Source organism: Ambystoma mexicanum, chromosome 12 (assembly GCF_040938575.1).
Source record: "Ambystoma mexicanum isolate Mex_15411 chromosome 12, UKY_AmexF1_1, whole genome shotgun sequence".
Taxonomy (NCBI): Eukaryota; Metazoa; Chordata; class Amphibia; order Caudata; family Ambystomatidae; genus Ambystoma; species Ambystoma mexicanum.
The window spans coordinates 136775659-136802192 of record NC_090936.1 but is presented as its reverse complement, the minus strand read 5'-3'; the positions used below and the strand labels follow the sequence as shown (position 1 = coordinate 136802192).

At 46.9% G+C, this 26534-nt stretch overlaps 1 protein-coding gene across 1 annotated transcript in view; it reads left to right on the top strand.

Moving 5' to 3' along the window:
* The window catches only part of SMC1B (structural maintenance of chromosomes 1B), a 2377846-nt gene that overhangs the window by 1886107 nt on the left and 465205 nt on the right, over positions 1-26534 (top strand). The gene's annotated exons all lie outside the window — the stretch shown is intronic.

Here is a 26534-nt window from a genome sequence, read left to right as displayed (position 1 = left end):
ATTTTTAAGTTTTTCTGACTCTTTCATCCGTAAGTACTCCTGCTAGTCCAGCTATAAGTCTGTGTCGTGACAATCAGGCTTTCTCATTACTCTTCGTGTGACAGGAGCATCTCTTTGTCAGATCTGAGGTTCTTGCTTGTGAGGCTAAAACTGGGATGGTGGCTCCTTGGAGTCTGTCACCAAATAGTATGTTGATGCTGCACTGCAGCACACTAAAGCCAGAAAGTGGCATTGTTCCATAGAGTGCTAGGTAAGATTTCCACAGAGCTGGTAAATCTTCCTTTCCTGGTTCAACTCCAGAACTTTTTGCTTTTCTAGTGGGATATTTTTCATTGGTACCTCAGTGAGTGGGAACCTTTTTCCACACTCACCTAATCTTTAACTCTTTTTATGGATGTCATTTTTAAGACTCTCCATAGTGTCTTTTTAAAGTTATCATGTCTAACAACTTATTGGCAATAAGTGCCTGTTGGTGCTGGGTTGCCCTGGGGGCTCTCCATCTGACTTTCTTGTGCTAACCTTGAGTGAACTAGAGTTCCCAAGGGTAGAAAGGATCTTTGGATCCCTTTTACATTTTATTCTGTGAAACCAGCACACCCCACCTTATGTGGAGTGCTGGGGAGATGCAATGTATCCCCTTTCACATTAGAACTGTAACAATTCTGTTAGTGACAAGCTTACCTTTAATTGCTGGTGGCAGTGATACCCTTTACTAATTTGGTGCACCTTTACCGTGGGCTGTAATCACAGCTGCAGTAAAGGCACCTAAGGCTGCTCATTTTTCCAAAATGGCCCCTGTCTTCTTTTTCTGCCATTTTAGTGTTTCTTGTCGTTTCTTTTTCCTTCCCCTGACATCCAGGGTGGGAAATTTCTTTGAGTTTTGCCTTTGGCGGGAGTGCTCTGGACACCCCGCCCAGGCTCCAGTCAGTCTGTAAGCACAGGAAGTGGGGGAGGAGTCCAAAACTCCCTCATCCTTTGTCTTACGCCTTCTTTCAACTGGGACAAATTCCAGTGGGGGTCTGGCTGTCCTAATTGGACAACCAGACCCCCCTTTCTTGTAAAATGCAGGGAGAGAAAGCACAGGTTGTGCTGTAGTTCCTGATAAATACTGGAAACATGGAAGCTGAAGTCATGTCGACCACTGGAACAGAAAACCGAAGAGGATGACGAAGGAAAATCGGCAGAATGATTTCCAGTGACCGGAGAGCCTTCTGTGTAACCAGAGCCTGCTGCAGTCCTTCCTTCCAATCGACCTGGGGTCTCTGAAAACGACGACCCGAACCCACAGCCTAGTGAGACCCACTAGAGCCAAGAAGACCTGCATTTTGAGCCATCCCACGGGTTGCTGCGACATTGCGTTCTTGCAATACCCCAATACCCTGGGACCTCCCACCACTGTCCGGTGCACGGTCTTCTGAATTCCGAATCTCGCTGGAACTTCGTGGGCATCCTGGTGTATCTCCAGAGACACGAATCGAGTCCAAAAAGTCCACTCACAAGAGTGCCGGACCTTTTAAACGACGAGAATTCAACTGCGATTTTCTGTCTTCTTCTGTGCTCCTTGAAAAGGCGCAAAACCCGCAGAACCAAATTCAGCCACGAGAGAAATCTTGCCTAGAGCCTTCTTCATCGATCCCTGCTGCAAAGTCCCTTCTGAGGTCTTGTGTTCAGTCTCCAGGACAAGGAATCCACTGACCGGGTATTTGGCTACAGTCCCTGAATTTCTCCTGCTGGAATCTCTTCTTCATTGCTGAGGTACTATGTTGGCTTGGGTATATACTTACCTTAAGCCTTTTGGGATTTCTGTGTAGTCCTGGGGTGTTTTCTGTGATTGGGAGGTCCCTCATCCAGTGCACCCAGTCCCACTGCTGCAATCCTGCTGGGGTGTCTTCTGTGAAGCCCATGGACCCTCTTCTAACCCTAGAAGTAAAGTACTCGCCTGTTTTTCCAGTTTTCCTAAGGAAACTATGACTTTTGCTACTAAAGAACTTATTCTAACACTGCCTGTTGGTCACTAGTCCTAGTCACCCCTCCTCCCCCTTCTGCCACTGAGAACACTCATGCTCCAAGAATAAGGGGAAGACTTCGAAGGTATTGGGACTTCTGCCTAGAAAAAAAATCAAGTGTTTTACTTACTTGTAAAGAGTTGGTGGGTAACTGTAATTCTCAGAGTGAACAGTTACAAAAGTTGTTACTGATCTTGAATGTGTGAGGAACTATTTTATTTTTTATTTTTTTTATTTACTTGTATTTAATCACACAAAAGAGATTTTTACAAGAGTGAGTTTCAATCTGGACACTTTCATTTCGGATAGCGTCTTAAGGTAAGTGTGATCTTTGCATTTAGATTATTTGATGGTTCGTTGTAACTCCGACCTCTACTGTCACTTTTGTTATTTCCATTGCCAGGGTCCAAAGTTTTGCAGCAGCCGTATGCCGTCGAGTCTTTTCTCCTGTGATAAGGTGATTCCACCAGATCTGTTCGTTCCCCACGAAGGAGGTGGCCGTCAAAGGAGTGAAATAGGCGATCCTGGCTCGATGGAGAGCAGGGCAGCGCATCAGTAGATGTTTTATCGATTCAATTTCTTCGGGGTTTGCACAGAGTCTACAGGTTTTTTCCTCTGAACCTGTTCTGATCGCGAGAATTTGTTGAGTTGGTAAGACATTTAGCCGTGCTTTTAAGAGAGTTCTCATCAATAATTTGTCGGGGTATTTTTTGCAATACTCCATGGGTTCTTTCAATTTGTTAGTATTCATGGGAAGGTGTGCTAGAAGTTTGTTTGTTGCAGCTTTTCCGATCGTGTTGATCCAGTCCCAGTATTCCAGTTTAGTTTTTATCCTAGTTGGATTCTCCTTCAGTTCTTCTTCAGTGCACGCTATTTTCTGTAGTTTTTGCTTTTGGTCCGTAGCCCACAGATTCATAGTATGATTGGAGCCCTTTTCAAGTTCTTCTGCCATCATTTGATAGACTTTGACACTCTCCGGGTGAATGATTTTTCTGTATAGCTGAAGAGAACTGTGGTCCACCACTGCTTTCAGAGACAGAAGGCCAAGTTCTCGCCTTATAGGAGCTATCGGAGTAGAGTTTGGTTGACCCAGGACAGCTTTCCATATGTGGCCTTCAAGTTTTTGCCAGAATAAAGGAGGGATTGTGAAGGTATGGCGTCCATGCCGTAAGTCAGTGACGGAACAATTTTTGCATTGTAGTAGTTTATTGCCAGTTGAAGTGAGAACTTGCCGTATTTTCGGTCTACTAGTCTCAATTGCGCTGTCAGATTTTTAGTTTTTGACAATAGAATGGATTGCATGCTGCCAGATTTCTTCGAGCTGTCAAGTTGTACTCCCAGATATTTAAAAGAGTCCACCACTTCAATTTGTGTCTCGTTGGGATGCCAGTGAAACCGCTCCTTCTTTTTGCTGGCCGGTTTTTGTAGGATCATTATTTTTGTTTTGGATTTGTTAATCTCCAAGTTGTTTTTCTGTATATACGTAGACAGATTGTCCAGTTGACGTTGGAGAGCAACCTGGGTAAGATCGAGTAAAATTAGGTTGTCTGCGTACAGAAATTCTTGCCGAACCTATTTTTGGTGGAAATGATCTGATCTTACTTTGGCTATACTCCCAAAAAGGATATGAACAGCGCCGGAGCCAGGGGGCAACCTTGCTTTACTCCACGACACGTCGAGATGGAATTTGATGTTAAGCCTTTGTTGTTTAGGTGGACTTTTATGCTGGTGTCGCTATGGAGACTGATTATGGGCTCCAAGATTGAATCCGGACATTCCCATGTCTTCAGTTTCGCCCACAGTTTCTGCCTGTCCACTCTGTTGAAAGCTGGAGATAAGTCAACAAACGCAAGAAAGATTCGAGGGCCTCCTGTCAGGACTCTTTCTTTGAGTATAGTCAGACACATTAAGTTTGCACTGGTACTTGCGTTTTTCTGAAAGCCTGTTTGCAGAGGATCGAAACATTTGGAGGAGGGAGCCCATTTCCGAAAATGCGACAAGAGGATGGAGGCGAAAATCTTCCCAATAACATCGAGAAGGGCTATCAGCCGATAGTTCAGAGGATCCTCTCTGGAACCTTTTTTGAAAATTGGGACGATCAGAGCTTTTGACCATGTTTCCGGGACTGTTCTTTTTACTCTGCACATTTTGAAGATTGCACTAATAAGATTAGACCACTCGTCCGGATGTTGTTTTAAATCGCAGTTCGCTAACCCATCCGGTCCGGCTGCTATTGATGGGTTTCCTTTCATTATTGTGGATTTGATGTCACTTATGTCCGTCAAATCCATCCATGGTGAGTCGGTAGCTCGTATAAACACCTCCTTGTTAGCTTCTGGTGGTTGGAACAATTTCGAAAAGTGCATACTCCAATTTGCTTCCGGAACTGGGTTAATCATGTGCGAATTTGAGAGCTTATTGGGTTTGTTTATCAATGCCCAAAAGTCTCGGGATTTTTTGTTGGGGAGGGCCTTCAAAATCTGTTCGGCGTCCGCTTGATATAGGAGGCTTCTTGAATTTTTCAGCCATTGTTTGTAATGTCTAGTTTCCACTTTGAGAGTTTCCCAATGTGATGGTAGGTTCCAACTTACTGCTTCTCTTCTTAGTTTTCTTAAAGCTCTGCGTTTAGCGACCAAAGTTGCATTGTATTCGTGGGTGTGCTGGATCGACTGCGTATTGAGGTTTTTTCTCGGCTTTTTGAAGGCCAGAAGAAGTGGAATGTAGCTCGATCTAGCCACACCATCTTGCAATGCAGGATCCGACATTAGGGTTGTAAACTGGTCTGTAAGTTTCCAGACATCTGATGCGATCATACGTAATCGAGTTTGTTGCGGATTAGTCTCGATTTTCGGATCGTAAAACTGCGACTTGGTCCCCTTGTATCTGCATGTGAGATTTAGTAAGTTGTGGTCACTGTGTCTTGTTTTGACGACACTGAAGGAGACTATGTTGAGATATAGAGTTAGAGACAAAGATATAGTCAAGAGTGGCCGATGATGTATTGCGTTCCCAAGTTGGAATCAGGGCATCTGAATCAGTCACCATGGCCGAGTTATGAAGATTACGCGATTTCATGATTGCGTTCCATGCCAAACCCCTATTTGCGGAGGTCGAATTTATCAACTGTTTTCTTTGAGTCGAACTGCATGTTGCGCAATTGGCGTTGAGGTCACGCAAATCAGAATATTGGAAGATTTGTAGTTGATTGCGATTTCATCGATTGTGTTGGTCACTTCTTCGCACATGTTCTCAGTTGAAGTCTTTTGAGGATTCCAGTACACATTTATTATTGCTACAACATCTTGTGTTCCCGGCTTAGTCAAGAAAGTTCCCGAGTTCCATATGGTTAGAACTGCCAGGATTTCGTAGGTCCGCTTTATGACCTTTATGATTGATACCCCGGAGCCAGTCCGGATCGCTGTGAGTAAACCTGACGAGGGGCGGCCTAGTAGTCCCTTCTGGGCCGGAGATATTTCAATGCAATAGCTGTCGAGGGCCGGTTTTTCGCGCAGCCACGTTTCTTACAAACATATGATGTCATAGCGGCTGAGGTCATGGCTCTCAGGTTCAGTAAGATGGACATGTCCCCTGGTGTTCCAAGATGCTATACTTAGGATTTCACTCACAGGTGTTGTCGCAGACGAATGGGATGTGAGTATCATCGACTTAGCATCCCCAGATGATTGCTATTTTTTCGACCCCGGAGTTACGACACTGCGAAACCAGCTCCATTTGTCCTTCTTTGTTACTTTTACTAGCTCAGTCCGGGTTTGTTTAGTGGCTCTTCTAGCGGACATGTCATCGAACGGTGAAGTTCTTCGTTCATGATCTCGAAAACGTAGAGTTGTAGCTGATTTTATGTACCGCTCAGACTTGTGATTTTGTCTCCTCTCTTCTCTGTGTTCAAATCTTTCATCCCTACTTGACTTGTGTGTCCAATGGGCAGAACCAGACACTCCTTCTGATGAAGTGCCGTCAGATCTCGGGATCTTGTTCAATACTGCTGTTGGACTTTTTCCCCTTCTTTGTGATCTATATAGATCTTCAGTTCTGGATTTGAACCTGTAGTTCTTCTTTGTGGAGGTTCTGTGGGGGAAGTCTTGGGGAATCATTAGGTATCACCGTAGGAATCTCGCATAAGTTGAACCCCAAATGCGCTAGTTCCACGTAGGCATCTTGGGAGAGTTCTTTCAGGGCACGTTCTTTGATGTGCAAATACGCCTTTGCTAGCTTCTTTCTATAATATCGCTCAATCAGAACAAAATCGTCCGATTTTAAGTTTCGTAGGGTTTTTACCTTCTTAAGTGTTTTAAGAACCGTATTGCGGTTTAAGACCATACACTGGTCGTTTGACGTTTTTTGTTCGATTTTGAAAAGACGTGTCTCCGCTAGAGACAGACCTCTTTGTCTGGCATGATCGTCCCTTGAGCTTCTTGGTGGACTATTTTTACGATTTGGATGAGGGACTGGTTCTGGAAGTTGTTTTTGATGCTTCTGAGCCGTTGGGTCCGGTGCTGAAATAGAGTTTTTTGATTCTGGTTCGTTCCTTTGCGCTGAGGGAGTGGTTACTTCAATGGGATCAATGGTTAGGGCGCAGTTGCCTTTTGTGGCCGCTGGAATCATTAATGCACCTTCTACTCCATCCAGATGTTGAGTTAGGTCCATCATCGAACTCTGGACTATTCTTCGATCGACCTGGGAGAGGTGGACATGCAGATTACTGAGTTATTGGCGCTTTGAGTTGACTGAGGTAAGTTCGAGGTTTCTTTTGCTAATTCCTTTTGTTTATTTCTCTTTGTCATCAGGGGATCCAAAGCCAACACTATTTGCTCTCCGTTTCCTCTTGATTTGTTAATCATAGCAATTTTCAACAGTGGTTTACTTTTAGTCGACAATGTTGCCGTTTGTTGTATTTCTGTTGTCTTCTGGTGTTTAGCCACTCTTGCGTTGCCTTGGGGGGGCTTTTCTGTTTGTTTTTTAAAGACCGGTGCCAGATCTCGTAGAAAGGCTGGCCCTTCGGTCTGGGATTCTTTATCCACAGTAGCCGGAGAAGCTGGATTAAGACGGGACAGTGTGTCTTCTAGCCGGCTCAGTTTAGCGTCCCATATATCACTCTGATCTTTATTTTTCTGGTCCAGTGCTGTAATGAAACCTTCAACAAATAATTTGCTGTGCATCATTGCGGTTAGGACCGAACTGTCTTTCAATGAATCGTTGATTGCTTCATACAGCTTTCCGAATGGTGCTAGGGCTATTGTAATCGCTGACATAATAATTGGGAGATCTGTTTTTTTTTTAAGGCAAATCTTTGCTGCCTGAGGCTGAGATTTCACTGAGTCTTCGTTTTTTTTGGGGGTGATCTGAGATGTGGTGTTTGTTGGGACGCTTGGTTTGAAGCTTGCATGTGGTCGTCCATTTGTAAGGTCCCCACATCTGGGACCCGATGGTCCGGAAGAGGCCGTATTACTTGTGGCGTCACGAATGGGCTAGCTTTTTGTTGCGGGCCATTTTTAGGCGTGGACGAGATTCGTATGCCTCGTGCAGAGTCTTTAGGGCTAGACGGCTTAGATGACTCATGTTGCTTGGCCTCTGATATATGAGAGTTGTCAATGTCAGATCGATTTGCACCGACTGTGTAGTGGATAGTTTCCTGTGGTTCTGGATCTTTATTACTTTCTGTGGCCGAAGGGGCCTTGTTGTTAAGGTTTGGAACAGCCCTTTCGGGTATCTCTTTGTTTCTTGGGGCCTCCAAAGCTTCTTTTGATCCCATTAATTGTTTTTTGATAGCCGTCTGAATCTGGGCCTGATTGGGCAACCCAGAGGTTAATTTCCTTGATTTGGTCACCGGTGGTAAATCTTGTATGCCCTCCAAAATTTCTGCATCTGACAGTTCTTTAGTTTGGTCCAATTTTCTTTTGTATTGTTTGTTTATAAAGTCTTTCAGAGCGCTGGAGAGAAGGGGCGCCGGTAGGGTTGCCTTTCCTGTTTTCTTAGCTCTGTTTAGTTTTATTTTTGCATTTGTAGTAGTCTTTTTTTTCCTTTTTTGACTTTGTTTAGTGGCTTCTTGAGAGTCTTTGACTTCTAATTCCGACACAGTAGCTACTTCCAGATGGGAACTAGACAAGTCTGAAAGCATGTCCATATGAAAAAGTGCACATGGATTCCTTGGATAGACAGGCAAACCCTTTGGGGTCACACATGGCACTTTCCCTGTTGTAGCAGCAGATCCCTGTGTAAACAATTCGCCCAATCTGTTAATGGGGGAGCCCAAGGGGCCGGATGACAGTCTATGTTGCTTGGGATTTCTTGCGAGGCGTGGTACTGGGCCTCCACCGTGCTTGTCATTGCGTTTGCGATGGAGATTTTGTCCATCGTGGAGACCTTGCTAGGGCCCTGTGATTCAGAACGCCGAGCGGCGCCGTTCTGGGCGGACTTTGTACTAAAGTCTTGCGCCCTGCTGGAGCTCGTCGGGCTCAGCTTACCCGCAGATTCCGCAGTTAGTCACATAGCGGAGTCCCGTTCTTTGTAGGCATTTGCCTTTGCCTCGGAGGCCCCACTTCCCACGGCCACACGCCCATCGTCCGCGACCGGCTGCACAGGGGCCCGGGCCAAACCGTCCTTCGACGGGTGAATCCCGCGTACCTCTCGTCTCGTTTCCGAGATGGGGAGGCAGAGCTAGTCGGGCGGGGGAGCGGTTGCCAGAGGGAAAGGGGCGAGCCGGCTGTAACACGGCAGGATGACAGGCGTCGGAGGACCCCAAGCCCTGGATCCGAACCACCGGGGAGACAGGAGAAACAGGTATGGCCGGTAGTATGTGCATGTTTGACTCAGCGAATTTCAAAGGGCATTTCTGTTTTTGCCGAATCCGAAATATCCGACACATTTAAGGTCGTGTTAGTCGATGTACTTGCTGATTCAGAAAGAGTTGTCGAGGCACTGGAGGGTTCTGCCTTATGGGTAGTTTCCAAGCTTTGGGCCTTGCTGCCTGTAGAAACTGTTTGAGTCGGGAAAAGGATAATATTCGCCGTGTTTGTTGTTGTCGTGCTCGTGCTAGTCGCTGGTACGACTATTGTTGCCTTCGGTGGTAATCTTTGTTCTTTCAACTTTTTAAGGCACAGCGTTAATTTGAATTTGGTTTTCTTGTTATCAACTGATTTCAGAGAGCTCTGTAGTATTCGGAGGGAGGCCTCCGAGGAGGAGGAATCCATTGTAACAGCGTTTGCGGGCTGTGTGACAGTCTGTGTCAACGTCTGCAGCAGACTGCAGACTGCTCACCCTCTGCTCACGCTCTGCTCACCGCTCCGCGGTGAATGACTGAGTTTAAAGCACTTCTCACAGAAGGACAGTGTAGAAAGACTGGCGTGACGACTGCTCACCCTCTGCTCACGCTCCGCTGAGGCACTATTCTTGAAAGTATGGTTAACATCTTTTCTTACAAAAGTAATGTTTTGGTTTCACCAGATTATTCCTGAAGGGTAATTGTATGAGTGTCCTCCAACTGTTGGTATCACCAGGTTAGTCCTGTTAGGATAACTGTACGAGTGTCCCCCAACTGGGTCTTGCTTCCCCTGACTTGCTGCTAGCCTGTCCTTAGTCTACATTAGGTTGTTGCCTACCTAGAATTTCAGTAAAGTGTGACATTGGGTTTTACTTTCCCCTTCATTGTTCATTGTGAAGTTAAAGTATGTGGGTTTTACTTACCTTGTGTTAGCTGTGTGCCATCCAAAACAAGTTACCGGAGTTGTTGCTTACCTCAATCTGGGGTTCCCTGATTTCCAAAGCATCTGTAATTGTATATTACATCCTTAGGTTTTACTCACCTGGTATAACTGTGTTATCACAAAAGTGGTTATAGGTTTCTACTGCACCTAGACTAAGTATTTCACTATTCACCAAAAAGTATATTGTCCAGTTGACTGTTTGTGATTTGTTCCAAGAGTCACATTGGTCTTTTACTCCCAAATAATAGGCTGGACCTATACTAAATGTGTATAACAAGGTTTTGACTTCCCTAGAACTACTGTTAGGTGTTCCAAATAAGGTCTATACTTGGGTCTGTGTACTTTCAAGTATAGTGTTGTGTTTTATATTGTGATTTCATATAATGTGCTAGTACTTACTTAACGCCTAGATTTATATGGGCCTACCTGTATTTAAATAAATCCTTTATTTTTTACAATACATATTGTTTGTGTTTCTTTGGATCATTTGTATTGCAATTTCACTTGTACTGTATCTACTGCCCTCTCTCCCTCCTAAAATGAGCCTGGCTGCTCTGCCTATGCTACCATGTGCTCAGGTCTTATACTAAGAGTGGGGTCTTGTACTGCCTCAGTTGAATGGTTTTGAAGAAGTGGGTAGTACTTCAGAAAAACTGTCCTAAAATAGAGCCATCGGCCTGTCACCGTGGGCATGCCCCGAATTTCCCAGAGAATCTTTTAAATCAGTCTTTATGCATACCAGACAGTTTAAACACCTGTATTTCCAAACGTGATGCAGATCGTAATTGTGCATGATGGTTGGGTAGATCAGAGAGTATCCCCCCTGCTTGAGTATCCACTAAAGAGGTTTCTGCTTTAGGTTCCCCAGGCATATCATGTCTTTGGCCTCTGAAGCTTTGGTCCCTTCGTCATCATTGTATTTTGTATTTTAGTTTTTTGTATTTTATGTTACATAGCACCTTATGCCAAAGCGCTGTACATAGAATTAAAAACAGTGCAAAAAGTTGGATCAATTTCAAAATTGCAATAGGACCTTACTAATCAGATGAAAGAAAATGAGAATGTAGAGAAGCCCGAAAGGAGGAATAAACGGTAATAGATCGGAGAGAGAGAGGAAAAGTATTCCAATTTAAAGGTGCAAGAAGAGAGAAAGACCGGAAACGAGATTGGGCACAGTGAGGAGAAGGGGCTACAAGACTGAAGTGGGAGGCAGATCGAAGAGGACGCGAAGGAAGATAAAAGGAGACAAGCGAAGAAAGATAGGGAGGGGCAAGAACATAAAGTGCTTTAACCACCAAACATACAAAAGTCAACTTAAGACATTTATGAAAACAAAGCCATCCAAGTTGAGCCAGACAGGAAGAAATAGAATCACAAGGAGCCAATTGACCAAGAACAAAAATGTAAGCATGAAATACAGATATAAGAGGAGCCAAACGAGAGATTGGAAGTTCATAAAGTACAGAGGAGCAGTAAAAGTCGCGAGAAGATTAGAGCAGACACCAATAACTTTGTTGCTTTGAAAGTCATAAACAAAAAACAGGCTTTCCGTGTGTTATAGAGATGATCTCTGTGATAAATGTGATGATAAAGAACGTCAGGCTATTAAACATTTGTTATCTAGGTGTTCTAGAACTCAGGACTTGAGAGTTGTCAGACTTGGAAAATGTGTCCATGATGCTCGTTGGTTAGATACCGATGAGTTTTGGGATAGGTTATCATCCAGAAATGAAAGATTTTTGACTTCAGAAGTGGTTAGAATTTTAAAAGATTAAAATCGAGATGGAAATTGAGAAGTGTATAATGCTAAAGGATGTAACTGATTTTATGATACTATGTTTGTAAAATGTGTTAAGTCAAAGTTTTGGCTAATGCACAATAAATAAAAAAGAAAAATAAATGTCTCATGGGAGCTCCCTTTGAGCCTTTACATCCGTCCCCTTTAAGGATGCTCACCATAAAAACTGCGTTTTTGGTAGCCATTAGATCGGCCTGTAGGGTAAGTAAACTACAGGCTCTATCTTCCAATCAACCTTTCACGTTGTTCTCCAAGCATAAGGTAGTTTTAAGAGTTAAGTCATCTTTCCTACCAAACGTGTGGCAGAATTTCATTTGGCACAACATATTGTACTACTTTCTTTTTATCCTCCTCCTCGTCCATCTAAGGAGGAAGAGAGACTACATTGCTTAGACCCAAAAAAGGTACTAAGTTTCTATATTACAAGAACTGCATATATTCGCCAAGATGATCAGCTGTTTATTGGTTATGCTGGTCAAAGACTAGGCTTGGCTGCCAGAAAACAAACCATCTCAAGGAATCGCCTGAAGGTCTGAGGGCACATTGCACTAGAGGAGTGGCTGCTTCCTCAGCTCCAGAAAGAGGTGTACCAGTGAGGGATATTTGCAGAGCGGCAACATGGAAGTCCCTGCATACATTTAGTAAATTCTATTGTGTAGATTATTTTTCAGGAGAGGAAGTCAAATTTGGCAAAGCTGTCCTCCATAATATTAACAAATAAAGTAAATTCTTGGCACCCTCCGCCAAACTGCTTTGGGAGTCTATCAAAGATGAGGAATATGTGAGAGGACACAATCCATTTGAAGAACAAGTTACTTACCCGTGATAACGTTCTTTCCACTGGATGTTCCTACCGCGTATTCCTCATCTCCCTCCCCTCTTGCCTAGAATTTCCATTTCTTACCTCTTCTTTTATCGCTACGTCAACACTATGTCCTTCTGTGACACAGCATGCTAATTAAAGGAGGAAAAAACGAAGATCTGAGGTAACGGTCAGTGCGCGTGCTACTATATACCAGCATAGACGTCACGAGAGACGCTACGGAGACCGATGAGGACCAAGATTTGACATTGTACGACACTCGACCCTTTGAAAAATATTTCCAAAGCAAGTTGCAAGCAGACTTGAAAATATCAAAGATGAGGAATACGTGGGAGGAACATCCAGTCCAAAGAACATTACCACAGGTAAGTAACTTGTTCTTCTCCAGCATGGGGTCTGGCATGGATTCACATGCTCATGAATATTCCCCCTCGTCAGGCTGGGAATCCTCGGTAAAAGAAAAACAGTTTCACTTTAGCTTTAAAACTGTATTTCTCCAGTATTGGATCTTTCATAGATTCAGATGCTTGAATATTCACTGTCGTCAGACTGGGAATCCTCAGTGATTTAAATAATTATTAAAAAATTAAATATATATAGATTATTTCCATAGAGAATAAATGTAGATTGCCCATTATGGCCTATGAGCCATTCATTTGTGTAGTCCTTCCACCTCACTTTGGTCCTTTATGACCCTAACCAATGAGGTGGCAGAGTTTATGCTCCGCCCTAAGCAGCCATCTTCAGATTTTTCACAGCAGTCTAACAGACTAGAGGGAATCCTCCAGCTCTCTGAACTTTTCATTTTTTTCTCAATATATATTTCTACCTTGATCTCCCGATCAAACTCTTCCTACTTAGTGTTTCTGGTCACAGAAAACACTTGTTTTCATTCAAAATTTGTCGAGTGAAACTTCTCTTCACACCATGTCAGAAGAACCAACTGCCAAGAAAACTTCCCTATTCAGGGACTGCATTAGATGCAAAAAGAAGCTTGTCTACATGAAAGATCCTCATTGGCAGCATATACTGCCTTTACCCTCCTGACATTCACAAATGCGATATTTGTAAGACTTTCTCCAACAAAACTCTTCAGGACAGACACAGAAGACTCCTTCAACATTTACAATCAAGAGGGTACTCTTCTGATGAAGAATCGGTTAAGACAGCTCCTGTGCTGTCTATGAAACCTTCTGAGAGGCAAACTTCAAAAAGAAGGGCCTCCTCAATGGAAAGGAGCATTTTCCTTTGCATAAGAGCAAGAAAAAGTTAGAATTGGCATCTCTCACACCCTCTCTTGGCTCTGGAGACCAGAAGAAGAGGTATCCGGAAGGAAAAGATACCTCCAAAGGTAAACCTCTGGGGGGGTAATCGTCCACGAAAACGTTGTCGGCGAGCGGCACCAGCGATAAAGGCCCGTCGCCGACCAAGCCGTCAACGAAACCTAAAATGTCAATGACGAAGCTCCAAACTTCGTTGTTGACGAGTAAGTCCTCGTCGTTGGAATCAGCTACCACTAAGCAATAGTCGACAAAGGAATCCCATCACTCGTCCACAAAGCTCTCGTCGTCGACAAAACCCTCGTCGGTGAAGCCATAGCCAACGAAGCCACCGTCGGCGAAAACACTGTCGACTACACCAATCACTTATTCGTCGACAGAGAAGTATAAATCCGAAACAGCGTCCACTGATACCACAGACATGCCGCCCAATGAAAGCGGTTTGAACAAGCCAATGGGCACGGCCACTCACACTCCAGAGGACCACAATCAACCAATTGTTCAACTGTCTCCATTAAGACAGATGACAGAGGTTCCAGAAATCATCCTACAGGAAGAATTTTCTGACACTGAATTCATTTCTGAACAGCCAATTCTCACTCCCAATGAGAATAGTCCTCCCTGGCATCCCACTACGGTGGAGCCCACGGATCCATATGATGCAGTCCAAATTGCACTATTGCAATGGTCTATACTTTGGCCCCAACAAATCCATAATTAACAAACTGCAGGTTCTGCAAAATAACGCACTCGGAGCTGCATTAAACGTACCTAGAAGAGAGCACATTTCTGCAACCAGAAAATTGTACAAATGGCTCTCTATACAAGAAAATATTGACTTAAAAACCATCTGCCTTACCTACAAATCTTTGAACCACCAAGCCCCACCATATCTCATGGATAAATGTACTCTATAATCGTCAGCCAGAATTAGTAGATCTACTAACGCATCTTGCCTGGTGGTGCCCAGGTATAGCCTAAAAAGAGCTGGCACAACTAGTTTCCTGGTCCTAGCCTCACAATTATGGAACACACTTCCACAGGACATCAAAACTATTCCTACCTTTCAAATATTCAGAAGTCAAGTCATCACATGGCTACTGAATAAAAACGAACACTACTTACCTTACACCTGCACCCTGTACTCCCATTCCCTTAACTGTATACATCATGTATCCATGCCTCCTCTGCTATTTGAATGTAGTATTTGTATTCTGTCTGTATAAACTGCATCTTGTAAGCATTACCTTCACCTCAAAGTGCCCAGATGCCCCTAACAAACTAACTCATGGCGTCAATGCAACGGATTATTGATGAATTCAATAGGCGTCGGAGAGAAAGACATCGATCTTCTACACCGATGGAAAGAGCCCCTCAGAGGAATATTTCACCTCTTCATAACACACCAAGAAGCTCTCCTTCCAGGACCAGTCCTCATAAGCGGGCGCATTCACCACAGCCTCCCCGCAGATCCAGGAACAGGACGCTCAGTGCTTCGCTGCCATGGGTCTTGCCACCCCCAAGAACCCCCCCATCCCCCCGCAACATCCCTCCCTCCTCACCTAGACCAAGGTACCAAGGTCACCTATAAGGGACCCTACGGTAGTTCCATCCACCTCAGACTGGCAAGAGTACCCTTTCAGAGATTTTTCCGACCCTGAAGAAGGGGAGATTACCCATGAGCCGGACACGCAAAGCGAATGGGACGATTACATAGTAGAAAAGCCTAGGAAGGAGGACTCTCCAGGAGACAATTCACCACCCGACGATCTGGTGTCTTTTCATACCATTATGGGCAAAGCGGCAGACCTTTTCAATTTGCAAGTCACTCCTCAGAGGAGAAAAAATCGGTTCTATATGAACATAGGGATAAACGTAGGAGGACAATCACTACGATTCCTCTCTTGGATACTATATAGGACACTGGAGCTAAAATGTTGGCTACACCATTATCCATACCTGCCCTCGTCTCAAGACCAGAGAAGAACTATAAAGCACCGAACACGGCACCACTATGCCTAAGTGGGCACCCTAAACTGGATTCAGTTATTACGGTTGAAGCCAGGAAAAGATTGGCTAATCCATCATCACCCTTATCAGCCCCACCTGACAAAGAAGGGCGTAAATTGAAGGCCATGGGTAGGAAGGTGTCTTTGTCAGCTTCCCTGACCATCAGGGCTGGAAACTCTCTCTCGCCATGACAGCACGGCTGAACCGTAAGCTATGGCTCTGCATGTCTAAATTGGCCAAGCACTGACCAACAGAACTTCAGAAAGAAGCCAGAACAATCGTATCGGGCAGTGAGGCTACCTCAGATCATATGATCGATGCGGCAGTGGACATGGCAGAATCAGGCTTCAGGCAAATGGCTCATGGTACAGTCTTGTGGAGACAAGCCTGGATGAAGGCTACAAACTTTAGACCAGAGGTTCAGGCTCAAATATTAGATATGCCCTTCGATGGGCAGACCTCTTTGAGGGAAAAGATTGATGCCCGTGTCAAGGGAATGAAGGTGGACACCGATAGGGCATGAGCCATCAGTTCCATTAAAGATAAGGACAAAGATTGTAGATCCTTTCGATCCATTTGAGGTGCATCTTCCAAATACAGGGGTTTCAGTCGCCCTTCCTACAGTCAAAAAGCACAGGGCAACACGTTTCAAGACAAATACCATCAGCCAACAAGCAGATACATCCAAAGGGGAAGGCGTGGCTCTAACCAAGCCAAAACCCAAAGCAAGCCGAATTCACAACTCCTATCCTGCACTCCCACAACACACCCCAGTGGGAGGAAGAGTAAGCCGCTTTTACCAACGCTGGCGAAATATAACATCGGCAAGTGGGTGTTGCAAGTGATTCGCGAGGGGCCATCGAATTTCTGGATCAACCACCATTCCTTGCTCCCATTCCACGCAAGGTGCATCTTTTGGAACATGTCATGTTGGAAGTTTGCAAACTGCTCTTAAAAGCAGCTATAGAGCCGGTTCCAGACCATCAAATGGGAAGAGGCTTCTATTCCCGGTTTTTCCTGGTGAAAAAAAAAATGGTCAGTGGAGACAGATTCTGGATTTGAGAGCTCTCAACAAATGTATCAAACACATCAAATTCAAGATGACATCCCTTCAGAGCGTCCTCTCATGGCTAAACCAACACAACTTCCTGGCCACTCTGGACTTGGAAGACACCTACTTCCACATCCCCATTCATCCTGCCCACAGACAGTTTCTCAGGTTCGCATTAGGGGAGTCACATTTTCAATATCGTGTCCTCCCTTTCGGACTAAAGTCAGCACCAAGAGTGTTTACCAAGTTCCTTACACTGGTGGCGGCGAAGCTCAGAAGAACGGGGACAGAGGTTTTCCTGTATTTGGATGACTGCCTAATAAGGGCAAGCTCATTCAAACTCACGAGCATGGCAGTTGCAAGAGCAATAAACCTCTTGAATGGGTTAGGCTTCTCAATAAATGAGGCACAATCCTACCCCATACCCAGCAAGACGGTGCTCTTTCTGGGAGCAGAACTGAACACCAATATACCCAGAGTAAGATCATCAGCAGACAGCATATCAGCGTTAATCCATCTAACCTCATGGTGCCAAGACAACGTGACAGTCACGGTACGCTCTTTCAAATCCCTTCTGGGCATGATGTCCTCATGTATATTCTTCATACCAAATTGCAGACTTCACATGAGACCAGTTCGAGACCCTGGACTGCCAATGGAAACAAGCATTCGGGTCATGGGAGGATACCATACAACTACCAGCAACCTTTCGCAACGCCCTTCGATGGTGGGGCACATCTCAAAATCTGTTGCAGGGAATGCCTTTCCAAGCTCCGACATCAACCCTTCTTCTCAGGAGGGATGCATCACTATTGGGCTGGGGAGCACACCTGGCAGAGCTGCTAACAAAGGGTGTATGGTCCGCCCAAGAGACCCATCTACATATCAATGTTCTGGAGCTCAGGGGGCGATACGATGGGCACTGAAGGCCTTCCTATTGGTGCTAGCAGGGCAGGTGGTAACCATCCAGACAGACAACACGACCTCCATGCATTAAACAAACAAACAAGGGGGCATGAGGTTGGAGATGTCTGAAGAAGCTCAAAAGCTGTGGGCCTGGACTTAACTTCACATGGTTCAGAATAAGGCGGAACACTTGCCGGGAGTGGACAATGTCTTGACAGACAGGTTAAGCAGAGACTACACAACATCCCACGAATGGGAGCTAGACAAAGCAGAAGTCCAGCGGATGGTTCTCAAATGGGGACATCCACAGATCGACCTTTTTCCCACCAACGCCAACAGGAAATTCCACAGGTTCGCCTCCAGGTATCCAGAACACCTCGCGATAGGGGTCGCCTTCTTAGTGGACTGGACAGGGAAATTCCTTTATGCCTTCCCTCCGATCCCTCTCATAGCAAGAGTATTTAGCAGACTGAAAGAACAGGCCTGCTCAATGATCCTAATAGCACCGGATTGGGCTCCACAAATTTGGTACCCAACCTTGCGACACCTGTCCTGATGCCCCCTGATTCGCCTCAAAGTTCATCAGAGCCTATTAACGCAACAGAATCACAAGGTTCTCCACCACGACCGAGCAAGCCTGTCACTCAGGGCGTAGTTCCTGAGCAGCGAAAATGTATTAACTTGAATCTTCCTGCCGAGTGCTGTGATATAATCGAGGCCTCTCGGGCCCCCTCCACACGGATCACTTATATTCGAAAATGGACTTGTTTCGCAAAGTGGTGCGAAACATCATCAGTGAATCCACTCGCTGCATCTATCGAACAAGTACTAACTTACCTGTTGCATCTGGCCAAAGCAGGGCTCTCCCCATCATCCATCAAGGTAAATATATCTGCCATATCGACATACACGACAAATCCAGGTCAACAATCCATGCTCACCAAACCAGCTATCAAGATATTACTGAAAGGATTGATGCGTACCTACCCACCAACACCAACGCCAGTTCCTTCATGGTGTCTGAACACGGTCCGGGCAGTGCTCATGGAACCACTGAATGAACAGATTCATAGGTGTGACATAACATTTTTATACTGGAAAGCGCCTTTCTTAGTAGACATCACGTCAGCCAGGAGGATTGGTGAGTTGCAAGCCCTCTCGTCAGAACCTCCGTTCACCTTGTTCCTTAAGGACCGTGTCATCCTAAGAACGCATCCTAAATTCCTACCCAAGGTACTGTCAGAATTGACGCTCACAGAGCGCATTGTGCTTCCAAACTTCTTCACGAATCACACATCTAATGCGGAGAGATCTTTACATTCGCTAGATGTAGCAAAAGTTCTAAAACTTGACATCGGCAGAGCTGCCAACTGGAGCACTCTGCATAATTTCTCCAAGCATTATTGCCTCTACTGCCTGCCAGAAGATACCAGCAAAGAATCAGTAGTGGGCCAAGCGGTTCTCTGCGATCTCTTTGCGTAAGGTAAGAGCAGCCTTCTCTTCTCGCCTTCGCTAGTAATGTAACCTATTTAGTTGCTGTATAGTAAGGCGAACAGAAGGATCGGCAGAATACATAATGTTATAGGCATGTTTTAACTGCTTGGTATTCTATTCAAGCATCTGAATCTATGAAAGATACAATTCTGGAGAAGTCTTAGTTACGTACCTGTAAATGTATTTCTCCAGCATTGTCATCTTTCATAGATTCACATGCGCCCACCCACCTCCCCTGAGAGGCTGCTCCCACGCCCAGCAGTCATCGATCAAGTAGTCTACTACGTCTCAAAATCTGAAGATGGCTGCTTGGGGTGGAGCTTAAACCCTGCCACCTCATTGGTTAGAGCCATAAAGGATCAAAGTGAGGTGGAGGGATTAAACAATTGAATGGCTCATAGACCATAATGGGCAATCTACATTCATTATCTATGGAAATAATGTATATACATTACATTTTTTAATAATTATTTAAATCACCAAGGTTTCCCAGTCTGACGACGGGGAATATTCAAGCATGTGAAGCTATGAAAGATACCAATGCTGGAGAAATAGTTACAGGTAATTAACTAAGACTTCACCTCTAAACCAATCACTGTCCTCTGGGGCACAATGCCCCCATCCAATGACAGTCCTCTCCCTAAGCTCCACCGTGCTGGCCATCTTCAGATTTGTACTGCACGCCTTAATGTTGGGAGTCCTCTTAGTAGTATCCAAGCTATTTTTGCATATTTTTAGTTTTCCTGAAAATTTGAGTAAAATTTGTGACTGATTTTTGTCTAATCGTTCGGCCGGAGGTCCACTACAGGCAGTGGAGCTGTCGGCGAAGATCGTTCTACATCGCAGATCTTTCGAGTGTCGAGAAGGGTTGGGCTTACTTCACGCCTTTCCACCATGGCAGAGGAGAAGAGATGCCTCTTCGAACTTTGCGCTAAATGTGGTTTGAGGAATGTATACGTCGAAAATGTTTGTATTGCCTGCACCCAGACCATAATGAGGAGGGATGCGAGGTCTGCTGTGGATTTTCAAAAAAGACAAAGACGGACTGCTACAGCAGGCTGGCAGCGTGTCTCAGATCAGGCAAGGCCTATGACTCTGCTTCTGGGCATGGTAGTGCTTCCCTCTGGACCGGTCGGACCCCGAAGGACCCCCCTTGGAAAAGAGGTTGAGATCCTTTGAGGACGCCCCGCTCTTGAGTTTCCAAAAGAAGGCAAGGCTACACGTCTTTGATCCCACTGGGTTCGCTGTTGGTGCGGGTCCCAGCTTGGGAAGGACAAGGTCGCCGTCACCAACCACTTCTATGGCGAGCCCACCGGTAAGGGGTGCTCCATCGATGAGAAAGTCCTTGACTCTGTCAAAATTCTGCATACCCTCGGCAGACAAGGTGACGAAAGAGAGATCCGAATGAGGGCCTTCGCGCCCCCCCCCCCTCCATGACTCCCATCGGCAGCTCAACTGGCCAAAACATCTTCCTCAGTAACGGTCACGACCACGTCGATGAAGGCTCCTGCAGCCACCCCATCGACGACTCTGTCGACAACAACCACTACTTCTTCATCAAAGGGGGAACTGGGCCGAAGGTGGTGTCCACAGTCACGGCAAGGGCTGCTCTGCAGGTGTCTTTACCTCCAAGCAGCAACTGTCGGGGCTCCAGCGAAGATCCCTGTAAGGGGTACACCAGCTGCTCCTCCCCAAAAGTTTCTGAAGAGGGAATGGGTAAAACTCCAGGCCCTACGAAGGGTACGCAACCACGGTCTGCCCCGGTGAAACTGGTCGAAGTTTATACAAGCTCTGATGAGAGAAACTACAATCTGCCCGAAGGCTATTAATCGGACCACAAAGGGGGGGACAGGGGCCTGTGTCGGTAGGTGGGTCACCACGTGGGGAGCCCAATTCTCCACCTCGCCAGAAGAGGTGCATCAATCCGGAGCCTTCACCTGTCATTCCTTCCGCTCCTCAGCCCATGGACATGTTGTTGGACATTCTTACCATGCTACACACACTGGTTTCAGAAATTCAGCAGAGACTGCCGCCCACACCAGGCTCTGCTACACCTATGAGTTTGCCAAGACTGTTTCTCAGTAGCCCTTCCCGGTGCAAGCGAAAGGCAAAGGACCCTGCTGGCCCAAGGCGTAAACTGACTCCACCGCCTCCACCTCGGGACTGGACCCCGACTGGGGATCGGGCCACGCACACAGACACGGGCACGGATACGGCAACTACGGAGACGGACACCAATGAAGCCGATGAATACATGCCGGTGGACGGAGAAGCAGTGGGCGCGGAAGAATTGCACATGGCCTCTCCTCCGGATGAGGTTGGCTCCTTCCATGCGATGATGTCCAGAACCTCAGAATCTTTTCAACTGGTACCGGATGAGAAGAAAAACGTTGCGAGTCCATACAGAATACCATCATGTTCGTCCCCTTGCTGGACGACATCTGGGATGAGGGCCTGGTCCTAAGGAATAATCCGAGCACCACTTCACCCAAGCGGGACATGCTTGAGAAGAAATACAGAGTTCCAGACTCGGGCCACCAAGTGCCAGAAGTCCCAGCCTTCACCTGACTCTGTGGTCTCAGCCGCGATCAGGAAACGCTCTGCAAACCCGTCGTCCTCGTCCATGGTGCCTCAGGACCAGGAGGAGAAATAGTTAGACGCTATGGGAGAAGATAATCCACAATGCTAACAAAACAAAACAGAAGGGAATTGCCGTAGCATTTCGGTGCTCTACTGCCCATGTGGGCGGGACAAAGACTGATATGCAAATGTTAATTTCCCATCTGTGAAAGGTACATTGAGCTAAAGTGTGGTTGCAGACTCTCGAGTGGGTACCTTCCCAAAGAACAGGTCATTTGGCTGTGTTCAATCTTGCAGAGGGGTGCCTATGGGCTATTTTTTGATTTGTTGAAGGGACTTAGTTTAGTCACCCTAAGTTTCCTAGGGTCATCCAGAACTGGACCCCTTGCTCACTGTGCTCAGAGAGGCACAGCTCCACCGCACTGATGAGGCCCAACAGGGCTGAAACACGTGCATGGGTTTGCTGTTGGTACTCTTGTTCAGAAGGTAATTGCCATAGCATTTCGGTGCTGGACTGCCCATGTGGGCAGGACAAAGACTGATAAGCAAATGGATATTTCCCATTTGTGAAAGGTACAGTGAGCTAAAGTGTGGCTGCAGGCTCTCGAGTGGGTACCTTCCCAAACAACAGGTCATTTGGCCCTGTTTGTTCTCGCAGAGGGGCACCTATAGACTATTTTTGTATCTACAATGCTGCCAGCATCATTAAGGCAGCTAACACCCTCGCCTTTTGTCTCGCTATGATAAGGAACTATGGTATAAACTAGGCCCTATTCTGGATTTCTTACCTGATGATAAAAAAGTGGAAGCTCTGGGGCTATTCCAGGAAAGGGAAGTGGCCTCGGACCATGCCATTACAGTGGCAGTGGACATCGCAGACACATGATTCAGGCAAATAGGCAACAGATTGTTTCTTCTGTGGCAGGGATGGCTCAAGGCCACCAACTTCAGACCGAACGTTCAGTCCAAAGTGTTGGACATGCCATTTGATGGTGAGAACCTCTTTGGCAAGTCTCTGCAGTGATCAAAACGGTCATGGAGATGGCACGTTCGATGGGTACCCTGCAGCAACATAGGTTGTCATCCTTTCGTTCCTCGATAGAACAGCCTGGCAGGTCCTTCAAGGAATATAGTACCAGTTATCAACAACCTTCCTACTCCACGACGCAAGAGACATACAGTGGTCACTCACAGGTTTACGGCAGCTGAGTACAATGACGGCGCTGCCCGCAGGGCAGGGCATGACACGGAAACAGTCTTGACCCGGCCGTGGACTCAGGCCCACACTTGTGCTGTCAACAGCAGTCCAGCTGCAAAGACGACAGTAAGTGCCGGAGGTACTGATGCATGAAGGAGCGGAAACGGAGCCGGAAGAGGTCACGTATCCCACCCGTTCTGATGCAGATAAGTTTGAAGACTTCATCACTGAGGAGGGTGAGCTGGATGAGGTACCCCTCAGGGATTCTCCCCCAGATAAAGTAGGAGCTTTCCATGCGCTCATGTCCAGGGCGTCCACGATGTTCGGCTTAGCACTGGAGGAGCAAAGGAAAAAGAGCGTTTAATATCAACGCAGAGAACAGCGCAGGAAGTCCATCATGGCAATACCTCTACTGGTAGACATCTGGGAAGACGGTCTGGTTTCCATGGCACACACTGCAACTGCACCTCTAAAGAAGGATCGCTTTGACAAAAAGTACAGGGCTCCAGAGAGCGCTGCAGCCTTTTTCCACACACAGCCTATGCCAGACTCCGTAGTCTCTGCAGCTGCCAGGAAGAGATCGACCAACCCATCTTCATCCTGCTCAGTTCCCTCAAACAAGGAGGGAAAACGCCTTGACTCCCTTGGCAAGAGAATCATCACGACAACTGCCACGACTATCAAGGCGGCTAATGCTATGGTCATACTCGACCGCTATGATCGCGATTTATGGTACTAGTTGGGGGCCCCTATTGGAATTCTTGCTGGAGGACAAGGTAAGAGGCACTGGATAGTCTCCATGAGGGTGAGCTTGCATCTGACCATGCCCTCACCGTTTCTGTCAACATCGCCGACACTGGCTATCGCCAGATGGGTAATGGAGTGGTCCTATGCCGACTTTTGACCGGATGTCCAATTCTGGGTTACAGACATTCTCCAGCATTGGATCTTTCATGGATTCACATGCTTAGAATATTCCCCGTCGTCAGGCTGGGAATCCCCGGTACATTATATAGACCCCTTTCCCGTAGGAAAACTTTTTCGACGCTTATGCGTCCTATCCACCTCGTTTTGTATCATGCGTGCCCGCGCCGTCAGGACGCCATGATATAAATACAGGACCCGCCCCCGCGCTCCCTCAGATTTCAACCGTCTTTCAAAGTAGTGGGATCCTCGCGGTTACTGCTAATTGAAGCTAGGTTGTGTTTTCGCTTCGGCGAAGTTAAGTTCTACAGAAAATATGTCTGGAAAAGCTTTGTTCCGTCCGTGTGCGACATGTGGACTCAAAAAAGTCTATGAAGGTGATGCCCACATGGATTGTATCTACTGTCTCCACCCGCACCACACGGCGGATACATGCGAGATATGCCAGGGTTTCTCCCAAAAAACCCTTAAAGACCGAAAAAGGAGGTTGGTCGACTGGCTTAACGACGGAGCGGGGGCCTATCCGGCGTCAGAAGTTGGCTCCACGGCCTCCAGGAGCAAGTCGGAACCTCCCTCGAAGAAGGTGAGGCCTGCCGAAAAATTCCCTGCGGACAAGCATGCGGGGAAGCATGCTGGGTCGTCCTCTTCACACAAGAAGTCCTCCTCCTCCTCATCTTCTAAGACGGAGAGGCAAGCGGCATCAAAATCCTCCTCAGGGGACCGTCCTAGGTCTTCCGTGAGTCGAGACGCTTCAGCAGGGAAGTCGGCAACGAAATCTGCTACGAAGTCTAAAGGCTCGGTGCCGGCGACTGGCTCGTCGACACCGGTATCGCTGACGATGCCAATTATATTCAGGCAGCAGCAGTGGGGATCCCTTCGTCGACGGGGACTCAATTTATGGCCTGGCAGCCAGAGGTTTGTGAACCGGCCCCCCCTGAGGTCCTGCTGCAAGACACGGCCTTGCCGGGGTCGTCGATGGAAGGAGAAGGTGACATGGTTATGCAGCCGTCGGACTTGGGCCTACGGCCTTCCAATACGTCGACGACGAGTGCGAGTGGAGGTGCGGTCCCTCTATCCTCGACGTTGCTGACCCCCCAGACGGTTTTGTCTCTGGATGTGCTTAATACACTTCAGAAGCTCCTGCAGCGTCTGGATACGCAGATCCCTCAGCCTGGCACTTCATCGTCGATATTTTCTGCACCTTCCGTCGACGAACAAGCTCAAGCAGTTCGCACGACGACCAAAAGCCCTTCGACCTCCCAGGTGGTGAAGGATCGTCCTCGAGCGCAGGAGGAGGGTGAGCTGTCGGAGTCCGACTCTATCCGAGGTGACTCAGGGTCGGACATCTCCCTGTCACCTTCGAGAGACCCAACATGGAATTCGGATGTAGAGGTAGAGTCTACGAGGAGCCAGGCACAACCGTCTCCGCCGGATGATGTGGGAGCCTTCCATGCAATGATGGGAAAAGCGTGTTCCGAGTTCGGCTTAATTCCTGAGGAGCAAAAGAAAGATTGTTTTCTTTTTTATCACATGGGTCAAAGGAGGAAATCGGTCTTTGCCATTCCAATCCTGGACCACGTATGGCAAGAAGGCCTCAAGACGATGCGTCATCCGTTCTCGGAACCGGCTATTAAGGGGCGTGTTGAGAAAAAGTTTAAAGCTCCGGAGTCCACTCCAAAATGTCTTACATCACAGCCACTGTCAGACTCTGTGGTATCGGCGGCAGCGGCTAGGAAGGCCAGAGTACAACAAAAATGTTCAACCCCTCCTGAAAGCGAGGCAAGAAGACAGGACGCCTTCGGGAAAAAGGTGCTCTCAGTCGGCTCCACGACGGTAAGAGCAGCCAACTCCTTAGCGATTGTATCGCGTTACGATAGGGAGATGTGGCATAAAATAGCCCCTATCCTAGAACACCTGCCGGAAGAACATCGCAAAGCAGCCATGTTACTAGTACGGATGGTGAGGAGGCCTCGAACCATGCAATTAATATTGCGGTGGACCTAGCAGAGTCGGGGTTCAAACAAATAAATCATGGTGTAGTACTTCGTCGACAAGCGTGGCTCAAATGTACTACTTTTAGACCTGAAGTCCAGTACAAAGTTCTAGACATGCCATGTGAAGGAGAACATCTGTTTGGAGACAAGGTCGATGAAGCCTTGAAGGGGATGAAGGAAGACACGGATACCGCTAGGTCTCTGGGCGCCCTCCAGACAGGTAGAAGTTTTCGTTCTTTTCGCCCCTTCAGGGGCGCCTCCGGAAACTCCCGCGTTGGAGCCTCTAGGGACCGTGGATTTAACAGGCCCTCATACTCTTCACAAAGCTACAGACGGGCATCCCAGTCAGCACGAAGAGGCAGAGATTTTCAAGCCTCCAGACGTCGAGGCTCGGGTCCCTCGTCGACGAAGGACAAGCAAACCAGCAACCAATGACGGCCTTCGGAACGTCCTGGGGGGTCGAGTCGCTCATCATATCGACCAATGGGAATGCATCACCACAGATCGATGGGTTCTGGACACGGTTCGCATGGGTCATGCGCTGCAATTCAAAAACAAGCCTCCAAGTCTTCCGCCAGTGTTTTCGGCCCAGCCCCACCTTCGAGTTCTAAGACAGGAGGTGGCGCTTATGCTACAAAAAGGAGCGGTAGAACGGGTTCCTGTGGCACAGGAAGGACAAGGGGTTTACTCCCGGTTCTTCGTCGTCAAGAAGCCAAATGGAAAATGGAGGCCCATTCTCGACCTGAGGG